The sequence below is a fragment of the Canis lupus genome, chromosome 19 (genome assembly GCF_048164855.1).
Source record: "Canis lupus baileyi chromosome 19, mCanLup2.hap1, whole genome shotgun sequence".
NCBI lineage: Eukaryota > Metazoa > Chordata > Mammalia > Carnivora > Canidae > Canis > Canis lupus.
The window spans coordinates 49,975,291-49,998,710 of NC_132856.1; the positions used below are offsets into that span (position 1 = coordinate 49,975,291).

At 54.2% G+C, this 23,420-nt stretch overlaps 1 protein-coding gene and 1 long non-coding RNA gene across 2 annotated transcripts in view; one reads left to right on the forward strand and one right to left on the reverse strand.

Moving 5' to 3' along the window:
- Positions 1 to 649: 649 nt before the first annotated feature.
- Positions 650 to 22,836, reverse strand: LOC140610685 (uncharacterized). The gene is made up of 4 exons (XR_012012244.1): positions 22,560 to 22,836; positions 5,927 to 6,185; positions 4,435 to 4,497; positions 650 to 1,623 (listed from the first exon to the last, which is right to left on the reverse strand). It is a non-coding gene; the product is annotated as an uncharacterized lncRNA (long non-coding RNA).
- The window catches only part of ADGRL1 (adhesion G protein-coupled receptor L1), a 65,498-nt gene continuing 43,071 nt past the window's right edge, over positions 994 to 23,420 (forward strand). Inside the window, exon 1 of the mRNA XM_072787004.1 lies at positions 994 to 1,256. The gene's annotated coding sequence lies outside the window, so the exon portion shown is untranslated. The remainder of the gene's footprint in view (positions 1,257 to 23,420) is intronic.

Here is a 23,420-nt window from a genome sequence, read left to right on the forward strand (position 1 = left end):
ATATTCCCAACAGAAGCTTATGGAAGTTCCAGGGGGGCCTGGCTGACTCAGTCGGAAGGGTCTGGATCCTAGGTCCAAGCCCCAAGTTGGGTGTAGAGACCACTAAACAAAAATTGAAAAAATAAGAAAGTTCCGGGATGCCTGGCTGGCTCAGGTCATAAAGCATGACTCTTAACCTCAGGTTCGTGAGCTCAAGCCCCATGTTAGGCATGGAGACTACTTAAAAAAAAAAAAAGTTCCAGTTGTCCAAATCCTTGCCAACATTTGGTACCATCAGGCTTTTTCATTTTAGCCATCCCAATTGGTTGTGTTGTGGTATTTAGTTGTGATTTTATATGCATTTCTCCAATGACTGATGGCATTGAGCATCTTTTCATATGCTTATTGACTACTTTGATACTGTTTTGCTAATTGTTCAAGTCTTCTATCATTTTATAAATTTTGTTGTCTCTTCCTTACTCATTTGTAGGAGCTCTTTATATATTATGGATATGCATCCTTTGTCAGATATACCTATTACAAACATCTTCCTTCTGGGAGAATATTTCAAATTATCTCCCCACATTCTGGACTGGGAAAGGACACAAGAGCAAATAACCACGAATTATTCTTTTTCTGTTCCTTCTTCATGAAGAAGGCAGGTGCCCTGTTTTATTGAATGCTTGTGACATGCCAAGGACTTTCCATCAGTTATATCAGTAAATAGTTATAACATTCTTATTTAATTCATTTATCCAACCTATATTTGAAAGTCAAATAGATGCCAGATATTGTGGGATGCACTGAGAACAAGAGTCAAGGTCTAAAAACAGACTGTGTTCCAGTAGGGGGTGGTGAGGCTGACTGTAAACAGGGAGACAGACAATCAAGGCCCTATCAGAGGGGGAAGTGCCAGAGAGTTGGTGGATGGAGTGACTGGGGGTGATTACGGACTAAGTGATAAGGAGCTGGGATGCGAAGAAGGAGGCAGAGCTAGCCATGTGACATTTAGGGGGAAGGGTGTTCTGAGAAGGGGAACAGCTAGTGCAAAGGCTCGGTGAAGCCGAAGTGCAGGAAGCAATGGGGAGAAGGATCCCGAAGAGGCTGAGTGAGGGGGTTTGAATTGAATCCAAGAGCCATGGGGATGGATTACAGTGTTCTGAACAGACTGGCATCGTGAACTTCTTGTCTTTTCAAAGATCCCCCTGGGCACCTCCAAACACTGATAGGAATAAAAGCAGAAGCTGGAGTCCAGGGCAGAAACAACAATAATACAGGTGAGCCATGATGGGAGCAGGACTAGGGTGGGGATCATAGAAGTGTGAAGCAGTGGGTGATGTCTAAGGAACATTTTCTTTTCTCTGTTTCCTTTTTTCTTTTCTTTGAATGAAGTATTACAAGGATAAGGTAAAGTACACAGATCTGAAGTTTCAGTTCAATGAATTTTTATGTGTATATATCTATGTATCCACCACCCAAACCAAGAGAGAATATGTCCGTCCCTCCAGAAAATGCCCTCGTGCCCATTCCTGGAAGTCCATATCCTCCAATCTGACTTTGTCATCGTAGATGAGTTTTGCTTGTCCTTGAATTTCATGCAAACGCAACCATACTGCGCGCCCTCTTCTGTCTGGTGTCTGTCACCTAACACAGAACCCAGGAGAACCATGCTTCAGGTTGGTTCTAATTGAAGATGGTTATTATCATCCTCAACTTAGAGGCAACTGAACCTCAGAGAGGTCAAGTGACTTGCCCAAGGTCACACATCTAAGACATGGGGAAAGGGCCTGAAAATCCGAGTCTGACTTTTCAATTCTATGAAAGATGCCATGTTGTGGGTGACATGGCCTTAGACAACCTAGAGATATGGGGATTCCAGAAGGTGGGAGGCAATGGTGGAGGGAGGACCTACAGGCCCGGAAAATCTACTTGTCTTTATGGTGGTCCCTACTTGCTCTGGGCTGCAGGAGAGGCAAGCAGCAGGCTGCAAATTGAACTGTGACCCAATGGGGCCTGAGGTGCCCCCCAAACCAGCCTGGGCCCTGTATGCCCAGCAGGACCCATTCAGAGAGACGACAAGGATCCATGGGCCCTGGGGAGAGCCAGGAAGCCCTGGGTGGTTGTTGAGTGTGTGTGTGTGTGTGTGTGTGTGTGTGTGTGTGGTGGGGGGAGCTGCGGCTGCCAGCCCCATTAGCACCACAGTCATTATCCCAGATTTATGTGTGTATGATTCTTCTCCCCCCACCCCGATCGCTCCAGCTTCTCCCCTGGCTGCAAACCCGACTCCCCCGGAAACAGCCGTGGAGCCGCCTGCCACCGGGCCATTAGCACGCAGGGAAGGGGGTGTGGGGGGAGCGAGCAGTCAGCGGGGAAGGGAGAAGGGGGGGCCCGGGAGAGGACGAGGGAGGAGGAGGAGGAGGAGGGAGGCGGGAACTGGAAAGGATGGGAGTTCGGTGGCAAGATGGGGGAGCTGAGAGGAAGAAAAGCTCGCGGGGAGGGAGAGCGGCCCAGGCGGGTGTGCGCGGGGGGAGCGGGCGGCCGCGGGGAGCGCGCCCCGCGCGGGGGCTCCCTCCAGGGCCTGGCTCGCCGTCGGGGGGCGGCCCCGGGCCGGGGGCGGCGCCGCAGACCCCCCGGGCCCCTCCTCCCCTCCTCCCGCCGCGCCCTCCAGCCCCTCGGGGGGCGCACGAGAGGCCCCTCGATTCCGCGGGAAATCAATGTCGCGTTAACGCGAGGCTTCCGGGCGGGCGGGGGGCGCGCTTCATAAAGGATGCATTGTTCCCCCCGCCGCCCGCGGCGCCCGCCCGGCGGCCTGCAAGATGGCGGCCCCGGCGGAGGGCGCGGAGGAGCCCGGCCCGCCGGCCCGAGGGGGCGGGGGAGAGCGCGGCCCCTCTCCGCTGCCGGGGAAGGTGGGGACAGAGGCCGGGATGAAGGAGAGAAGGCGGGGAGGGAGAGAAGAGGGGGCTGGGAGGACGGGAAGGGGGAGGCGGGAGCCAGTCGGAGGGGGGAGGGCGGGCTGGCGGGGGGAGGGGGAGGGAAGGGGGAGGGGAGGGCTGGGAGCCGGGAGGAGGGCGGGGAAAGGCAGCCCGAGGAGGTGGCACCGCGGGAGGCTGGAGAGCCGGCCCGGGAGCTGGGAGGGGGCGGAGGTAGGGGGGAGGCTGGGAAGAGGTGAGGGGGAGAGGAAAAGGCAGTGAGGGGAGCCTTCAGGAAGGGAACGGACCTCCCCCCACCCCGAGCTGTCCAGGGCTACACCCCCCTCCGGCCGGGTCCCTGGCCCGCTGTCTCCTGCTTCCTGCGCACCCCCCTGGAGATGAACCGAGGAGCCCCATCCCCCCAACACGGAGGTGGCTGCACCCCCTTGGCCTGGCTCCCCACCCTCTTTCCTGCCCTGGTACCAGAAGTGCCAAACTGAGAGGGAACACACCTCCCCCATTTGTCTTCTTCTGGGCAGATGGGCAGCCTCCTCCCTCTGCTTTGCTTCCCAGGCTTCTGACAACCTCCCTCCCCTATGGCCCGGCTGCCCTGCCCACGGGTTGGCATGGGGCAGGACCCCCACCGTGTCCCAACTCGGGGCCTCCAGTGTGGACCCCGAAGAGCCCCCCCCCCCCCCCGCCCTCCATTAGCAGGATGTTTAGGTACATCCGCATGGGTCCTGTTTTCTGGAGAGGCCTCGTGATGCACCAGAGAGGGGAAACTGAGGCAGAAGAGAGCTTAGAACCCAGTGACCTCCTTACTCCCCAAAGGTCCTATCCTTGGCCCCCCAACCACCCCGAGTCCCTCCTCTTTCTTGCCTACTCCCCCATCCTCCAGCGGCAACCACGATGAGAGTTTCAAGCCCCCCCCATTCCAACCTTCCTGCTTCACCATAGGGGAGCTCCCAAACGCCTGAAAATATCTTTAAATTAGGAAAAAGAGCTAAGCCGCCAGGGTCCTTTGGTCTATTAAAGGAGGAGCAGAGGCCACCGGCGCCCCCACCCCCTTTACTCTGGTTTTGCATTTGAAGCCCTGACGGCGGCTCCAGCTGGAACAATGATGGGGCCTGCCCAGCCGGCCCCAGCTGCTTCCTTTTCAGTGGCCCTGTGCCCCCTGCCAGGTGTGCCAAAATTAGGACGGCTCCCTTCTTGGGTCCTTTTCATCCCCCCAGGGCTGCTGGGGCCTCTGAGGCGCTAATGAAGCCCCTGTAGCTGCCTGCCTTTTGCTTCGCAGAGCTGGCCTGGGGGAAGCCAAGGCAGGGCTGTGCCTGGAAATCTGTCCTCGAAGAACTGTCCCCAGGAACTGTTCATGTCCCATGCTCAGTCAGAGTGTTCTTGCACTACCCTCCTCTCCCCCTCCCTGCTCCTCCAATCCCTTCAAGTCCTGGTGATGGTCACCTCCTCCAGGCAGCCCTCAAGCCTGCTGGCCTTTGCTCCTCACTGTTTCTCTGGTGGGGCAATGGGGTCAAGGCTACCTGGGCCTCACCTCTTTCTGGCTGTGTGGTCCCGGGGTGGCTCAGTTAACTGCTCAGAGCCTCAATTTCTCCATCTGTCAAATGAGGATAATAACAAAAGCCTGTGTCATGAGTCTTTTATGATGCTGAAAGGGGGTGATATGTGTAAAGTGGGTATGACAGCCCCTAGTCCAGTTGCTCTGGCCACGCTGGCCCCCACTGAGCCCCCAAACACACCCGTGTCCCACCTGTGACTTCCCACTAGTTCTTCTTTCTAGATATCCGTACAGCTCCTCCTCCCTTTATTCCCATCTCTGCTCATTTGTCCGCACCTCAGAAAGAACTTCCCTGGCCACTCAGTCCTCCTCACCTGTATTATCACCCGACATTCTATTACTTACTGGATCTCAGGCTCTGGAACCTGGATTCAAATCCTAGTCTCACAGTTACTGGCTGTGTGACATTAGGCATGTTACTTCACTTCTCTGAGCCTCAGTTCTGTCATTGGGATGGATAAGTGACTCAGTGAATGGGAAGCCCTCAGAGCAGTGCCTGGCCTACACTAGGGGTTGTTCCCAGAACTAATATTCCTTTTTTTTTTTTGTTTTTAAGATTTTATATATTTATTCATGAGAGACATAGGGAGAGATGCAGAGACATAGGCAGAGAGTGAAGCAGGCTCCATGTGGGAAGCCTGATGTGGGACTCGATCCTGGGACTCCAGGATCACACCCTGGGCTGAAGGCAGGCACTCAACCACTGGGCCACCCAGGCGTCCCATAATATTCCTTGTATTATTTCTGGGTACCCCCTTTCCCTCCTTCCCTCCTGAGGGCTAAGACTTCGGGGGCGATGTTCAGTTCATTCACCATTGTATCTTCAATGCCCAAAAGGCCTGGCACACAGTAGATGCTCAATAAATATTTGATAAATGAGTAATTCAATGAGGTTCTACTGGTTCTGTCCAAGCCTCAGGTTTCTCATCTGTAAAATGGGTTGCGAATAGCATGTGCCTCATAGATGTTCAGGATTCTGGGAGATAAATACTGCAGTTTCTAATTTTTATTTCTTTTCATTTTTTATTTTTAAGGATTTTATTTATTTATTCATGAGAGACACAGAGAGAGACAAAGAGAGGCAGAGACACAGGCAGAGGGAGGAGCAGGCTCCATGCAGGGAGCCCGATGTGGGACTTGATGCAAGGACCAGGATCATACCCTGGGCTGAAGGCAGCACTAAACCGCTGAGCCACCCAGGCTGCCCTATCTTTATTTTTTAAAGATTTTATTTATTTGTGTGACAGAGACAGCAAGAGAGCACAAGCAGGGGGAACGGCAGACAAAGGGAGAGGGAAAAACAGGCTGATGTGATGCGGGGCTTGATCCCTGGACCCTGGGATCATGGCCTGAGCTGAAGGGAGATGCTTAACAGACTGAGCCACCCAGGCATCCCTGGTTTCTAATTTTTAGAAATTCAAACTGCGCCCACAGCATAACGTGTAGTCTGTTGAAAGCCTCCATATACCTGGCCTAGGCAGGGAGGATTGTGGGAGACACGTTTTATTGCCACCAACACTCTCTCTTGCTTTCTTCCTTTGCAAACAGCGCTCGCTTGTTGAGTGGCAGTGTGCCCTGCTCCGTACAGTGTCTCCCAGCCCGCCTTGCTTCTAGAAGTAGCCGAGTGGCACACTCTTCTGGTTCCGATGAGGCCCAAGCAGAGGTCTGTCAGCAGGGGGTTTCGGGGACAGGTAGGCATGTTATTATCTGAGCTTCAGTTGCTTTGGCTGCAAAATGGAGATAAAATAACGACTCAGTGTGGTCAGGGTCTCATAAGTGACCCAGAGAGATAGCTAGGTGACCTGAGGAACTGGATGGTACTGGCCCCCGTGCCGCGTAGCTGCTGGCCTCTGGCAGCACCGGGTGCCAACTCCAGACTGTTCACGGAGGGAAAAGCAACTTTTTTTGTTGAAGCCACTACAGCTAGATATTTTGAGACTTGCAGCCCAGTGCACCCTAGAATGATGATATTGAATTTCTCTGGATCTCTAAAAGTGCTCCAGGCAGTGTAGCAGTTCGTTGATTTTTTTTTTTTTTTAAGTTAGAATATAGAATGAGGCTTGGGCACTGCCACATAAAAAAGTGCAGGAGTGGATGCCTTTAGCTCGGTGCGGCCCAGAATGAAACTATAAGGAAAGGAGAATGTTATGGGGTGCATTGTGTCTCCCCCAGAAGATAGAGGTCTCGACCCCCAATACCTCAGAATGTGACCTTATTTGGAAATAGGATTGTTGCAGATATATTTAGTTAAGAAGGGGTCATACCAGAGTAGGGTGAGGCCTTAATCCAGTATGACTGGCTTATAAATCTATTCTGGAAAACAACACACAGACACAGATATGTGAGGGGAGAATGCCACATAAAGACGGAAGCAGAGGCTGGAGTGATGTGTCTACAAGCCAAGGAATACCAAGGATGGCTGGCAGCCCCCAGAAGCTAGAAGCAGCAAGGAAGGATCCTCTTGTAGAGCCTTCGGGGGAATGGGGCCCCTCTGATGGATTTCAGACCTCTGGCCTCCAGAACTGTGAGACGAGACCTGTCCTTATAAGGCTCCGGTTTCTGGACCTTGGTTGTGTCAGCCACAGGAAATTTATACAGGAGAGATGACAGGCAGCAAGACACAATGCCCAAGGCTCCCTGGAGCTTCCGGTTACCTGACCTGGAGCAAATCATTTGCCCACTTCTGGCCTTTGCATGCTTTAGCACCCTCTGCAGGCCCAGGGCACAAACATGAACAAGGAGTGTCCTCCATCAATGGGCATCATCTGGAAGCGTTTCCAGTTGTCCAGAATCTCCCCCCAGAATTAACACCTCTTGGCTGCTCTGTGCACATTGAGGTGGCTGCTGTCATTACCATGGATTTCAGGTTATCGGTGCCCTTGGCCTAGAGGGCAGGGAATGGCCCGTTCACCGTGCAAGATAGATCTATGTTCTGGACAAAGCCTATGAGTGTAAGTTGGTTTAGGGTTCCAGGCACTCAACAATGCCCTTCTGGTTAAAGCTGGAGAATTGGGGCACCTGGGTTGCCCAATCAGTTGAGCGTCTGCCTTGGGCTCACATCATGATCTCAGGGTCCTGGGATCGAGCACTGTGTCAGGCTCCCTGCTCAATAGAAAGTCTGCTTCTACCTCTCTCTCTCTGCCCCCTCGCCCCCGCTCGTGTTCTCTCTCTCTCCCTCAAATAAATAAAATGTTTAAAAAGAGAGAGAGAGAGAGAGAGAAAGGAAGAATGAATTAACACATGAGATACAGGAGCTGAATCTCAATGAACACCCCAGTGCTAGCATTGAAACTGCCTGGGTCCAAATCCCAGCCCTGCCCGGGACTGGCTGAGTCACCCTTAAGCAAATGGCTTTGTTGCTCCATGCCTCAGTTTTCCTGACTGTAAAATGGGGTAATGAAAACCCTACCTTGTAGGGCCACTTGGAGTAATAAGTCTTTAATCAATTTCAAGCCCATTTTTATGTGGGTGGTGTAAGAGAGAGGAGTCTAATTTCATTCTTTTGCATGTAAACATCAAATTTTCCCCAGCACCATTTATTGAAGAGATTATCTTTTCCGTATTGAATCTTCTTGGCTCCCTCGTCAAATATTAGTTGACCAGATATGCATGGGTTTGTTTCTAGTCTCCTAATTCTTTTTTTTTTTTTAATGCCAGTACTGTACTGTTTTGATTAGTACAGCTTTGTTATAATGTGGTTTGAAATCAGGAAGTGTGATGCGTCCAGTTCTGCCCTTCTTTCTCAGGATTGCTCTGGTTTATTTCAAGGATTAAATGAGATGATGTCTGTCAGATACTTAGAAGTCAGGGGCATACAGTAAGTGCTTAATGAGTGTAGGCCCCATGCATGTGCAGGCAGTGTTGGCTGAGTATGTCCATGGAAGAAGAAGTAAGGCCAAGGAGCTGCCTCCCAGGGCCTGAGGGTCAGTGCTGGTGGCCTAACACCTTCCACTTGCATGAATCCCTTCCTTATGCAGGTGACAGAAGAGCAAAGGGCTGACTTCAGGGTTGGAAGAGAGACCCAGACTAGCCTGACTCGATACCTGAATTTACTCCATCATTATTGAGCACCTACTGCATGCCACCATCTGATTTATGATTTGAAAGCCTTCTCTGACTGTGGAGAACCGGCTGGATGGAGATTGGTGGGGAGGGGTGTCCCTCGCTCCAGTGAAAGTGAGAAGTGAGGATAGGTTGACATGAACTAGTAGCCGTGCAGATGGGGAAGGGTATATGGATTCGGGATAGGTTGGGAGTTGAAGTTGACAGGGATTGTTAATGGACTGGATGTGAGGGGTAAGAGAGAGAGGAGAATGTAAAGCAACTGAGTAGATGGTTTACCAATCCCGGCCCTCCCTACATCCCCATGGCACTCAACATTTCCAGGTATTTATCACCATATAACAAGTTACCCCAAAAACCTAGTGGCTTAAAATGATATACATGTATTCCTTCACAGTTTCTGTGGGTCAGGAATCCAGGTATGGCTTTAGTGGGGTGTCTCTGGCTCAGGGTCTCTGAGAGAACTGCAACCAAGATGGTGGCTGGGGCCATGGTCTCATCTGAAGGCTCAACTGGGGGAAAATCTGCTGCCAGGCTCACTAGTTACTGGCAGGATCCAGTTCCTGACTGACTGTAGGTCAGAGGGCCTCCTTCAGTTCCTCGCTCTGTGGGCCTCTCCACAGGGCAGTTCACAACATGGCACTGGCTTCCCTAGAAACAAGTGAAGAAGAGAGTGAGAGAGAGCACCCAAGATGGAACCCACAGAGTTTTTGGAACTTAATCTCAGAAATGACATGCCATTACCTTTGCCACATTCTCTTGGTTAGAAGAAAGTCCTGGAGTCCTATCCACACCCAAAGAGAAGGGATCACACAGAGTCGGGATCATTGGAGGCTATTTCGAGGCTGCCGCCTCACCATGCACATCAATCCAATGGCTTCATACCACCAGCACCTATAACTCTTCGCCTGGGGGCTCTCTCTGGCTGCAGAGGCAGCTCAGGCTTGTCTGGGGCAGCCAAAAGTCCTGGAGGATCCATTCCCCCCGCTAGCATACCTCATCCAATGAAGGCTGGATGTGGGTGGATAAACAACCCAGCTCCCTCACCGCTCACACGAGGTAATTCTGGGGTGCGTGTGCCATAAGCCTCCATAGAGATTAAACCCAAGATATCCCAGGTTGACCTGCTTGTGGATACAGTCTTTGCTGGGTGTCCTCCCTTCCCTACTTCGCCTCCCCTCTCCGCTACCAATGCTTCCTGCCATTGCCCGCCAGGTAAAGCACTTGCACTCAGATTGGGGTGTCTCTTCTGGAGATCCCAACTGTGTTCCTTTCTCAGGCCTGCTGTAATAAGTTACCACAAGCTTGGTGGCTTCAAAGAACAGAGGTGTATTGTCTCACGGTTCTGGAGGCCAAAAGTCTAAAATCAAGATGTTCGCAGGGCTACGCTCCCTCTGAAGGCTCCAGAGCAGGATCCTTGCTTGCTTCTCTCCTGGCATCTGGGAGCCACAGACATTCCTTGGCATTCTTGGGCACATGGCCACATCCCTTCAGTCTTCAGCTCTGTCTTTCCCGTGTGTCCTCTCCTCTTAGAAAGACACTTGTCATTGGATTCAGGGCCCACCCTAGCTCTAGTATGATATGGCATGGCTGTTAGATAGTGACAGCTGTGAAGACCCTATTTCCAAATAAGGTCTCAGATCAGAAAGCTCCCTCGCCCTGAATGGCATTCTCTCCTGCAATTCCATCCATCTATCCTTCCAGTCTCAGTTTGAGGGTCCCTCTTGCAGTTCGGGGTAGGAGGCATGGAAGCCTCAGTTATACCAAGATCCTGTTACCTATTCCCGTCTCACCCGATACTCCCTTGTGAATGGTTTCCATTATTGTATTACATAGTTTTGCATTTTTTTTAATGTTGCTCTCCCCGCTTCTAGAATGTGAGCCTGGGAAGGGCAGGCCCCGGGAGACCACTGTGTCCCTTTGTACCTGGTTCAGGCATGGTATATAGTAGGCGCTCAATAAATGTGCCTCTGCGGTTTCCCAACAAATTCTTCTGTCTGGGTGAGGGGGATGCACTGGGCCTCAGACCAGCATCACCCAACCAGACAGGTCACTTGGTGTCTCAGCAGGATGTTCCAGAATCTTCTTGCATGTACACGCGTGCGCTCACACGCACGCGCACACACACACACACACACACACACACTCACATATACACAGAACGAGCCCTCCCCTCCTTCCCCGTCCCCAATTTCTCGACGGAATATTTTTTCCTGGAGCAGAAAATGAACCATTATTAAAACAACACGGCTACCGGCGGGAAAACCCATTTGCAGCGATTTATACCGCGTCACCGCGGCTGCTGAGAGGAAATGGGAGGAGAAGCGCCGGGTTTAAGCACTGGGTGAAGAATCGTGTTCCATCAGAGAGAGAACAGATGGGTGTTTTTTCTCCTCTCTCTCCCCCTGCTTAGACTTGGTGCTAGGAATCCATGTCAGCCGTGGGTTTTTTCCTGGTGGTGTGATGGGGGTGACAGGGGAGTGGGAGGCCGGGCCAGGCTGCTGGGAACCAGGGGGAGGAGGGGCCCACTGTGTCTCCTGGGCCTGCAGGGCCGCCTGACCTGAGCCCCTTTTGCTATCATCACCTGGGATTTCCCTCCCCCTTTATTTCCTCCCCCATCCAAAGGCTGGTCCCTCCAAGGCAGGGCCCTACCCTGTCCCTTCGTCCCTGGCGTGTGACACACGTAGTTGCTGACATGTCTGCGGAAACGGGCTAACCCACCAGTACCAGTGCATCATACCCTGACATTATTTATGCATCCACCCTCCCCACCAAACTGTGAGCACACTGAAAGAACGGGGGCTCTTTCATTTGTTTCGTTCGTTTACCCACCCTCCCCAAAGAAAGCCTGATCCACGGCCAGCTTTGGGGTGATGGGGAGAAGAGAGGAACATGACTGAGTCATGTATCTGTTTAAAAGCCATCGGTGGCTTCTCTCCTTCCAAACTGAAACCTGTTAGCTTGGCTCCAATGGCTCTTCCCAGTTTAGACCCAAAACACCTGTTCACTTCCATCCCCAAAAATGCCCGGCCCCTGCCCTGACCCCAGGCACCCATCAGCTCTCTCTCTCTTTTTCTAAAAAAAATATTTATTCATGAGAGACACACAGAGAGAGGCAGAGGGAGAACCAGGCTCCATGCAGGGAGCCCGACGTGGGACTCGATCCGGGGACTCCAGGATCACACCCTGGGCCAAAGGCAGGCACCAAACTGCTGAGCCACCCAGGGACCCCCAAACCCAGTTCTCATGTGGTTCTCATCTCACCCAGAATGCTTTGTGTCGCCACCTCTCTGAACCTCTGGATTTGGGCACCTGGATGCCTTGCCCACTCCATGTCCACCTTCTGAGCCCCGGGGTTGGACACCCAGAGCCCAGACCAGCCCACCTATGTGCTGGGTCCATGCAGGATTTTAACAAATTATAGTGAGTTGCCAGTTTTTAAATAACAGGTAACTGTTGCATAAAAATCTGGATTCCTGGCTTTCCATCAAAAGATACTGCCGCTGAGGAGCTGAGGTCACATTCCCAGCAGGGGGTGTTCAGCAAGCAAGGGTGGCGCCCTGAGGAGAGGGCACTGGTTTGCTGGTTCTGGTTCTCACGTGGTGAGTAGTTAAGGGGACTCTGGACCCAGACTGCCCAGGTTGGAATCACTCAGCCTTCCTGTTCTGGAACCTTCCACTTGCTCACCTGGATCAATTCTCCTCACTTCTCCATCCAGCCTGGTGTCCCAGGAGACTGGGCTTTGTGGACTTCACTGACGGCTCCCAGGTCCTCTGGCTTGTGCTGGCTTCAGCCATTGAGGACTCCAGAGGTAGGGGAAGCCGGAAGCGAGGGTATTTATACCCACTATGAATGTATCATGTGTTTCCTGCCAGGGGTTACATGAGTCAATATGGTATAAGAAAAGGCTTAGTAAGTGTTGATAAATATTAACAATTATCATCATTCTTCACCACAGTCCCTACCACTCCTTACTGGCTCCCCGGCCCCGATGTTGAGTGTCAGCTGTGCCATGGCTGACACGGTTGGTCTCAATTTGGCTGTTTGGTGTGTCTGGATTACCTGCTGTCGCCTATGGGTTGTGGCTCAGCTCTGTGTCATTGCCTCTGCTGTGAGGGGTTCCCAGGAGGCCCTCCACCCCCCCGCATACCCATCTCTGTCACTCCTCTCCAGTGACGGAGGTGTCAGCATATGGGAGCGATCGATTCCTGGGCTCGCCCACTGCACCGCAAGCCCCTGTTGGGGCTTCATACATGTTTGTGGCCTGTATTCCTTGCCTAAGGCTGCAGTATCAAAGTACCACAGACAGGGCCACTTAAAACAAGGAATTGATTCTCTCAGTTCTGGAGATAAGAAGTTTTTTGTTTGTTTTTTGTCTTTTAGAGATTTTATTTAAGGGCACCTGGGTGACTCAGTGGTTGAGTGTTTGCCTTTGGCTCGTGTTGTGATCCCGGGGTCCTGGGACCCAGGCCCGTATCGGGTTCCACATGAGGAGCATAGGCCTCTCTCTCTGCCTGTCTCTGTGTGTCTCTCATGAATAAATAAATAAAAGCTTTAAAAAAAAAAGATTTTTTTATTTTAGAGAATGATTGCGAGTGAGCATGGGCAGGAAGGAAGGGCAGAGGGAGAGGGAGAAGCAGACTCCCCACTGAGCAGGGAGCCTGAAGCAGGACTCGATCTCAGGACCCCGGGATCATGACTGGAGCCGAAGGAGCCCAGAAGTTGATAACCAGGTGACCACAGGGTTAGTGCTCCCTCCACGGGCTCTAGGGGAAGGTCTTCCCTACCCTTTCCAGCTTCTGGTGGTTCTTGGCTTGTGACCACAGCATTCTAAGCTCTGCCTCTGCCTCCATGTGGCCTTCTCTGTGTCCTCTCCCCTTCTCTTCTCTCAGGACACTTGTCATTGGATTCAGGGCCCACCCTGATCCACGATGATCTCATCAAAAGATCCTTAATTTAATTACATCTACAAAGACCCTTTTCCCCAATCGGGTCACAGTCACAGGTTCTGGGTGGACATATCTTGTGAGGGCCACCACTCAGTGCAGTATAGACTCCACGGCCTTCTGGAGTCTTGCCTTGCTTTCTTCTCTCTTCGCTCACTCAATCTTTGTTTTTTTGTTGTTTTTTTTTTTAATTTTTTTAAATTTATTTATGATAGTCACAGAGAGAGAGAGAGAGAGAGAGAGAGGCAGAGACACAGACAGAGGGAGAAGCAGGCTCCATGCACTGGGAGCCCAATGTGGGATTCGAACCCGGGTCTCCAGGATCGTGCCCTGGGCCAAAGGCAGGCGCCAAACCGCTGCGCCACCCAGGGATCCCATCACTCAATCTTTGGAAGCAAGTGGATGACCAGACCTTGGACACCCACCTTTTGCCCCTTGGCCTACAGTTGGGGATGAAGGGGGGTGGTTTCCTCACCAGGAGGGGAACAGAGGCCCCAGTGCCATCTGATGGCCCTGTTTCCAATGCAGGCCGGACCCTGAGGAAGGCTGCTTCTCTGTGGGCTGCCAAAAGGCTGGAGTGAGCCCCCGACCTTCCCCTGAGCTTGCAGAGAACACCCGACGAGCACCACCGATCATCCCTTTGGCACAAGGCTGGGCTGAGTGGTTGTCATTTCTCCTTCAGATGCCAGAACTCGACACTCCAGTCAACAGTCTGCAGGGCCGGCCTCTGACCTGCAGCCCATTTCTTTCCAGGCCTGACAGGTTGGGTTGAGAGGGAGCGCTCCCCTGAGCTGAGGCAGGCTTCTTTGACTCCAAGCTACTTTAGCCCTCGCTCCCCAAGAATGCCCACAGCCCCTGCTCCACCTTTCTCCAGACAGTGATGCCTCCCTTTCCTCTGACACAAAATGGCCAGCTGGCCTAGGGCCCTGTTTTTACAGCTCATGTGAATTAACTTTTTTTTTTAATTTTTATTATTTTATTTTATTTTTGTTTTATTACTATTTATTTATTTATTTATTCATGAGAGAAAGAGAGAGAGAGAGAGAGGAACAGACACAGGCAGAGGGAGAAGCAGGCTCCATGCAGGGAGCCTGACATGGGACTCGATCCCAGGCCTCCAGGATCAGGCCCTGAGCTGAAGATGGCACTAAACCACTGAGCCACCCAGGCTGCCCAATTAACATTTTTAAAAAATAATTTATTTTTTAAGGTATAATTCACCCCACATTAGAATAACCATTTTAAAGTGTACAACTCAATGCGTTTTTGCATATTCAGGTGTTGCGTAGCTATCACCAGTATCTAGATCCATAACATTCTCATCGCCCCAAAGAAAACCCTATACCCACGAGCAGGCACTCCCCATCCCCCTCCTCCAGCCCTGATCAACCACTGATCTAATTTCTGTCTCTCTGAATTTGCCTATTCCGGACATTTCTTATGAATGGAGTCATACAATCTGTGGCCTTTTGTGTCTGGCTTCTTTCACTTGGCATAATGTTTTCAAGGGTCATTCATGTTGTAGGGTTAACTCTTTTACTGTGGAGCACGTACTTCTTAAGAATATAGCTTAAGAATACCGAATTAAAAAAAAAATATGTTCCATCCTTGTCACCACCGCCTAGCGCAAGATATAGAATATTCCAGCCTCTTGTAGGCTCCCTGAGGCCACTTTCCAGTGAATGGCCCCATCCCCAAAGCATCACTTTCCCAGTGGCCCTCACCTTAAGTGATTGTACCCCACCACTCAAGGGAGACATGCCACAACTGGGGATCTGCTCTTGGCATCTAGTCGGGGGAGACCAGGGATGCTTCTCTGCATCCTCCAATGCAGGGCGTAGGTCTCCCACAGCAGAGAATCATCCAGGCCCAAATGTCAGTGGTCTACACTTAGGAAAACTTGGGGTTCCTGGACCCCATAGATTACTTCTGCCTGTCCCTGAATGTCATGGAACAGGACCATGAAGTGCACCCTAATTGTGTCTTATTCTTTTCCTCAGTGTCATGTCCTGAGATTCATTGTGCGTAAGGCTCTCCACGCGTTCCTGGTTCGGTCTTTTTCATCACTGCATTGTATTCCATTGTGTAAATAGACAGTTATTTCCCTTTTGCCAGTCGATGGCACATGCTGGTGCCCAGGGTCTGACGATGATGAATGTGTCTCTTGGTCGCAATAAGTGCCTGTCCCCAATGGGAATAAACCCAGGAATGGAATTGCTGGGTTGGAGCAATTTAACCTTAGTAGACCAGTCGGTAATAGTTAAAGCTCGGGGGATGTTGCACAAAAATCCTGACTTCTGGCTTCTCTTGAAGAATCTATTCTGGCAACTCCGAGCCTGACTTTGCACGTGGTAGCACTCAGCTGGAGTTAAGTAGTAGCAAGTGGCTGCTGGCTTAAAAGGGGGGTGCGTCTCCAGCTCTCCACAGCTGCCACCCTCCCTCCTCGCTGCCTCACACCTGCCTCATTTCTGTGTTTTTGTTCCCGGGTCTGCATTTGGCTTTGTGGCACCTCTCCTGGATCCGTGCAAGGTCAGGAATCCCTTTCTACCCTCCTGTGGCCATGGCCTTGACCCTCATCTCCCTTCTCAATTCCACTCCATCTCACAAAGCCTGCGGTCCCTTTAGACCTCTATTTTTCAGCTTCTGGGTTCTTGCTGTCTGATTAGGGGTCACTTCCCCAGAGCAGCCTTCTCTGAGCCCTCTGGCTGGGGAGGGCCTCTTGGGGGTACTCTCCCATAGTCCCCACTGGTCTTCCATGGCTCACATTTGTACTGACAATCTTTTGTCAGCTCCCAGCCAACTGCAACTGCATCTGTCTTATTCACTGCCATTTGCCCACCACTGGCTCAATGCACAGGGAATGCTGGCCATGGGGCATGGGGCATGAAGGGGAGAGAGGGAGAGCCCTCCTGCCAGATGGAATAAACCACTTACCTGGCCATACCCTCTGCAGAAGCAAGCTGGGCTCCCAGGATGATCTGAGCGGACACACCTCATCCTCAGAAGCTCTTTCCCCATGGCTGGCCCAAGGGGTCAGGGCCTGAGAAGTCTCTCCCCCAACCCAGTCCATACCAGTCCAGGCTGGCCAAGCGCAGGGCCCCCTCCCTGGGGTCCTTAACTTCCCACAGGTCGTCCCACCCCCAACCATTCCAGCTGTCCCTAAACACTGTCCAAATGTCCCCCAGTCAAGTCCCCAAGGCAATAATTCCTTCGCTTCTCGGACTCAGACTCCTCACCTGCTCACCTGTCTCCTCACCCCCCCACCCCCCCCCGCTTTGCCCTGCGCGCTCGGGGTGGTCCCCTCTCAACTCCGCTCTCCCATCGGAGCCCTCAGATCTCCCCTGCTCACACCTCCTCTCCCCAAGAATCCTGACTCCTCCTCCCTCCTCTTCTCACACCTCCAACCTCCCCTTGGCTCGCTTTCTCCTTCCTCTCAGCAGCCCCCACCTCAGACACGCTCCCTTGGTTCCTACTCGGTGCCCCCAGCCTCCAGCTCCTCCGCCGCCTCGGCGCTCTTCCCCCTCCTCCCCCCGCCCCGCGGCCGCGCCTCCCGCGCACCTAGGGGGGAAGGGGCGGGGCCTCCTCACCTGGCGGCCGCAGAGCAGCGGGGCAGCGGCCCCTAGCGGCCGGGGAGGGGAGCGCAGCTGGGCGCCCCTCCCAGTTGGTACCCAACTGGGAACCCACCACCGTTCCCGCCGGCCCGCTGCTCAGGCTGCACCCCCCTTGCTTCCTTTTCGGGACTGAGAGGGGTGGGGCGCCTACAGTTTTCAGTGGTGGGTCAAGAGGTGACATTTTATCAGTCCTGATTGGGGGGGGGGGCAGTGCAACAGTTAAGGGGTTCTATTGGCTCCACCTCTAAGCTATGCCTCAGATCTGACCACTTTGCCCTAGCATCCTGTCCCAGGCCTCTGTCGCCTCTCACCTGGACTGATGATGGCAGCCACCTCCCCGCATCTCCTGGCTCCTTCTCAAATCTCACCTGTAACTTTGTTTTAACAGATGTAAAATCCGTATAACAGAATGAACCACTAACCATTTTCAAGTGAACAATTCACTGGCATTTAGTACATCTTAGACCACCACCTCTATCTAATTCCAGATCTTTCCATTCCCCCAAAGGAAACTTGTACGCATTAGGAGTTTGTGGCCAACCCTCCCCCACCTAGACCCCGGCAACCATTAATCTGCTTCTGTCTTTATGGATTTAGCTCTTCTGGATATTTAATATAAATGAAATCTTACAACAGCTGGCCTTTGGTGTGTCTGGCTTCTTTAACTCAGCATAGTGTTTTCAAGAGTCATCCACTTTGTGGCATGTGTCAAGACCTCATTCCTTTTTATGGCTGAATAGTATTCCCCTGCATGGAGATCCAACATTTTGTTTATCTGCTCACTCTTTGATGGACATTTGGCTGTTCCCACCTTCTAGCTTTTGTGGATAATGCTGCTGTGAACATTGGTGTACTAATATCTATTTGATACCTGCTTTCAATTCTTTCAGTATACACTCAGGGGGTGGAATTGCTGGGTCAGATGGTAATTCTATGTTGTTTTTATTGGGGAACCACCCCTATTATCTGCTAAACATTGAATAGCAACACGCCATTCCCTTGCTCGTAGCCACCCCTCTGTTGGCTCCCCCTGTCACTGAGAATCCAATACAGATCCTCCTCATGGCCCTTGAGGCTCTGCCTCCTGGTCCCACCATGCTGGCCCTTGTGCTCTTCAGATAGTCCTGCCTGTTGCAACTGCAGGGCCTTTGCACTTGCTGTTCACTCTTCTTGGATCACACGTGATGGGCACCTCAGCTTTCAGGTTTCAGCTCAAATGTCTCATCCGAAGAGAGCCTCATCCAATCTGTCCCATTATCTCCCCACCTCACCTCCTCTTTCCCCCTCATTCCCTCCCTCCAGTCACACAGGCCATATCATAGATCCTTTGCCCACCCAGCATATTTCTGCCTCAGGACCTTTGCTCAGGCTCTTCTTCCTGCCTGGAACACCCTTCCCCCATGACTCCTCCCTTGCCTCTTTAGGTCTTTATCCAAATCTGTTTCTTAGAGGAGGCTTCCCTGACTTCTCCTGTCTAAAATTGCAGCTACCACCATGCCCCCTGCCTTTTTTCCTTAATCTTTTCCATAGCACTATCATCTGACATCCTATATCTTTTGCCTGTCTGATTTCTCATCTATCTTTTTTATTAGAATGTCAGCCCAAGAACAGAGAATCTCTTCTGCCTTGTTCACCACTGTGTCCCCAGCAACTAGTACAGTGCCTGGCATATAGTAGGTGCTCAGTAGACATTTGTCAACTAGCTAAATCCTCCCACCCCCAAAGACAGCAGTTGATGTTAACTCTGCCCACACTCTATCCTCCTGACCCAATTCTGAGACCTTTTTTTACCTTGCTTTTCACTTGAGTGAGGGTATAGGATGGGATGGGGTTTGAACAATGCCCAAGGTGTGGTACAATGAGCCCCCAGGAGGGCCAAGGGCACACGGAGCCCCGCCTGCTTACCCCTCAAGGCTTGGACACCTGCCATCCACTTCTCCAGCACCCTGCTCACTTTCCAGGGCTAATTCCAGCATGCCTCCTGTGTCTGCCTTACCTACTGGAACCAGAATGCCCCTGAGAGAGCTTTCAGTCTTGTTCTGGGGGCACTAGGGCTTCCTGAACGCCTAGCCCCATGCCCACACTAAGGGCAAGAAAGTTCCTCTGCACTCTGTGTTTGAGGAATAAATGGAAGGAGGGAATATATGAACCGAATGGTACAATGACCTGCAGGATTGGGCATCCTGTGTTGAGTGGGCTCTAGGAAAAGGCCCAGCTGGGTGCATCTGGCAAGTACTGGAGGCCTGGGCATTGGTCACTTCCTCCTGAGTCCAGGAGCGCCCTTTCATCCCCATCCACTGTCTCCCCCGACGTCTCTCACGTGTGTTATAAGGTCTGGCCTGGCACTCAGGACCTCAGCAGGCACTGAGGACCTAGGGAGCCTGAGGCAGGACACAGGGACCGAGGGCTCCAGGCCTGAGGCCAAGGTTGCAGGCATTGGAAACGGGAGGGTGGAGGAGCGGGGAACCGGACATGGGGGTCCGAGGCAGGGCACAGGGTGGGGACGTTTGGCACGGGTGAGGTGAGCCATGTCTGAAGCCGAGGTGCCCTAGGTGCTAAGGTGCGCAACATGCAGGGTCCCCCAGATGGGAGGATCAGAACGTGAGTTGCTCTCGGGGCGGGACACCCTGGGTGCGGGGGTTTTCTGTACATTAAGGGTGCACGGAACGTGGGGTACCGAAGGCGCGGGGCACGCTGGGCAGGGGTAGGACGCCCGAAGCGAGGGTCACCCCCACCCTAGGGAGTGGGGGTCCGGGGCGCCGGTACCGACCCCGCACGGTGCAGGGCACGCGGCGCCGGGGCAAGACTGCGCGCTAGCGCGGACGCTTGGGTTCCCGGAGCCGGGCAGTTCTCGCCGCCTCCATTGCGGCTGCGCAGCCGGGGCTTGGCAAGGGGGGGGGGGGTCGTGAGGGATCCTTTGCGCCCCCACTCTCTCTCCCCATCCTTTGCCTCCTGAGCCCCTTGCCCGCGAGGCCAGAAGACCGGGATGGAATGGCGCTGGCTAACGTATCCGGGCTGAGAGCAAGAGCAGGAGAACGAGGAGGGGCTGGGAGGGGGTCCTGGCTGGGATTTTTTCAAACTGAGCCGGGAGTCCCTTAAAGCATGCCACCCCTTCGTTTTTTTACAAGTAAAAGCCGCCCCTTCTCACAGTACCCGGAGAACTCAAGTTAGAACTACCTCACCTCCTAGGCAAGCTCAGAGAGTCCTAGGGTTATTCTGCTGGTGTGGGGGATGGGGGTGGGGGATGGGGAGTGGGCTGCTCAGGGCCCAGGTGTGGGGGTGGGGTGGGGGGAGGAGGCTCGGAGCCAGAGGGCCCTGGAGATGTCCAGCTGTCTCTCTAAGCTGCACATTCTTTCCCCTTCCCATCCTGCTGGGTTTATAGAACGCTGGCATTGCTCCCCCCACTCCCCAGCATCCCAAAACCTTTCCTGGGTCCCATCAGGTGCTGCTGATATATCTCAAAGTGGGAAACTGAGGCATCGGGCGGGTGAGACACACCCCCTTCCTCATCCGCACCCCCCACAGTCCTGAAGTCAAGGAACCACAGATAGGTGGAATCCTTTCTCCACCACTCTCTGCTTTCATCACAATTTTCTCTCAGATCCAGTCGTTGGGCCTCACCACCCAGATTCAAGGCCAGAGCGCTACAGCCATGGAGTCCTGGGCATGAAGGGGGAACAGGCCCACCTACCCTCTCTCCCTTGTTTTAGGAATTTTATAGGGCCTGATGTGTCCCGGAGGTTCTGACCTATGAAAATCCCTGCCTGGTCCTGGAATAAAGGCTCTCCATAAAGGGGGGCAGGGAGGGAAGCAATAGGTTGCTGTGGAGGTTGCCCCCTGTCACTCAGCAGGCCTGGAAGTCCACTGTCTCTGTGTTTCCCCATGATATGCTTCTTGGAGGGTTCTTAGAGGCTGGGTCAATTTGCTTACAGATGTTCCATGTAGGCTTTCTTAGATACTCAGAGTTCCCATCCAAGTCTGCCCCAAGTTTTGTGTATTTACCACCTCAAACCCTCCCACTGCTCCTTCCACCATTCATCACCTGTTCTGCAGAGCCAAGTTTGGGTGGCAATGCATTCTCTTTCCTGAAGACAGACACGGGGAGTTTGCCCTCCTCTCCTTCCTCAACCTATTCCCTTCCTCTCTAATCCAGATCCGGATTTGTCTGCCCTACTTCTCCACAACACAGCCCACCGTACAAATGCCCACTCTGGACCCACCAAGATTCAGCCAGGACTTTGGATTTTGCTTGCGCTGGCTGCTTTACTATTTAGGCCTCCATTGGCTGGACTCCCTTCCCCGAGGTTCCAAACCAGGGATTTGCTCCTCCCCATCCAACACTCCGGAGTTGCACCCATCTTTCATAAAACCGAGCCAGCGGCCAGGCTTCCAGGTCCTGTCTCCTGAGATCCTAACCGGATCTTACCTCTCAGGACCTTCCAGTAGCCCTCACCCCTCCAGTACCCCCCACCTCCAGCCCCCACCTGGCACTGAGTTATCTATTCTGCTGAAGTGCTTATTTTTGGCCTGGGGCCCGGTTTTATAGCCCCCACTGTGGGTCTTGGCAGTGACACTCTGGTTCTGGGGATCCGAGCCAGGTTGGGCAGCCTTCCCCACCCTGGAGAGGGGGTGCGGGGCTCCCTCTGCAGCTTCAGCCTGAAACCTGCCCCTCACCTCACTCGGCCAGATGCCTAGGAACCCTCTGGTTCCTTGCCCTACTTCTGCAAGTCCGCCAGCTGCAGTATAGTGGCAGGGCTGTGGAATTCCGTACCGGGTTTTAGCTCCGGCCGAGAACCTAAAATGCAATTTTTTTTCTCTCCGCCCTCCCCCTCTTCCCCCCCCCCCCCCCCACTCCGCCTCCTTCCAAGTCCGCGTCCCCTCCCAAAGCGAGACTTTTCAGGCGTTTATAGATACAACCTCCACCTCACACTCCCCTCCCCGCTCCTGCTGCCCCGTCAGCTCCAAGCCCTTGTCTGGTCGCCCAGGATCTGCTCCTGGGGTCTTGTCCTGTCCCGCATATTCCAGTCCAGGCTTTGCATCCCTCCCTCGTCTTTTATTGTAGGTCTGGTCTCCCAGGGTAGCGGCCTCCTCAACGCGTTCCCCTCGCAGCGCCCCTGGATCCTGAAGCCGCTTTTACCAGCCGGCTTCGCTGCAGCCAGCGCTCCGGATCCCTCCGTGCGAGAGTCCAGCCCTCCTTTTGCCCCTCCCTCTTGCACGTCTCTGCCAGAAAGGCTGGGGCAGCCCGTGCCGCCCCGGCCACTCAGCAGCCCCCTCCTGAAGCCCCCTGCGAGCCCAGGTCTAGGAATTCTAGGCCGGGTCTTGCTTGCTCCCACTGCATTAGGCATGACGCATTACTCCGTCTCCCGAGGATGAATCCGGCCCCAAATTTGCGTGCCCCGGGTGCATTTGGCCCTGTCGCAGCTACACCGCCGCCGCCCCCCTTCCTCCCATCTCTGTCTAATCCAATCCGGGTTTTGCATACCCCTTGCAGAGCTCCTCCATTTCTCCCTCCGCCGGGCTCGGCGCCTCTCCTTTACTTAACTGGCGGCGAAATCCTCTCCGGTTCTTCCTTGCGCCCGTCTCCCTTCCCCCACTCCCCGTTCCGACGCAGCGATCCAGCACGTCGCCTTCCCTCTCTCCGCTTTTCCAGAGGGGCCCGGAGGAGGCCAAGGGGAGGGAGTCCAGGCCGGGTTTTCGGTTCGGCCCCCGGTGCGCTCGCGCTGGTGGCGGCGGCCGATCCCCGGCGGCGGCTCCGGGCCGGGTTTTGCGCGCGCCCGCCGCCCCCCTCCCGGAGCGGGTGCGTCGGGGAGAGGGGCGAGCAGGCGGCTTGTCATTGCTGGTGCCCAGCGCCGGCTCGGTCCGCGCGTCCTGCGGTGCCCACGGGCCCGGCCCGGCGCCCCCCCTCCGGCCGCCCCGGGGGCGCGACGCCGCCGCGCCCGCCTCCAGCCGCGCCCCCCCAGCTCCGCGCCGCCCGCCCCCAACCCGAGCCCCCCGCGGCCACTGCGGGGAGCCCGAGCCGTCGGCGCGGGAGCTGTTGGCGCTGCGGCGCCTCCGCCCCGCCGTCTGCCGAGGAGGCCCCGGCGGATGGGGCCGCGCGGGCCCCGGAGCGGCGCCGCCGGGCGGCGGGGGGCTGCAGGGGCGCCCCGGCTGGCCCGTTAACCCCTCGGCCGCCGCCGCCGCCGCCGCCGCCGCCGCCGTCGGAGGGGGCTGGGAAGTCGCCTGGGCGCACACGTGCCGCCTCCGTCGGGGCCGCGGAGCTGCGGGGGAGATGCGGGCCGCTGTCGGCGCCGCCTCGGGGGGCTCCGCCTCGCCCCAGCCCCCGGAGCTCTGACGCCGCCCCCGC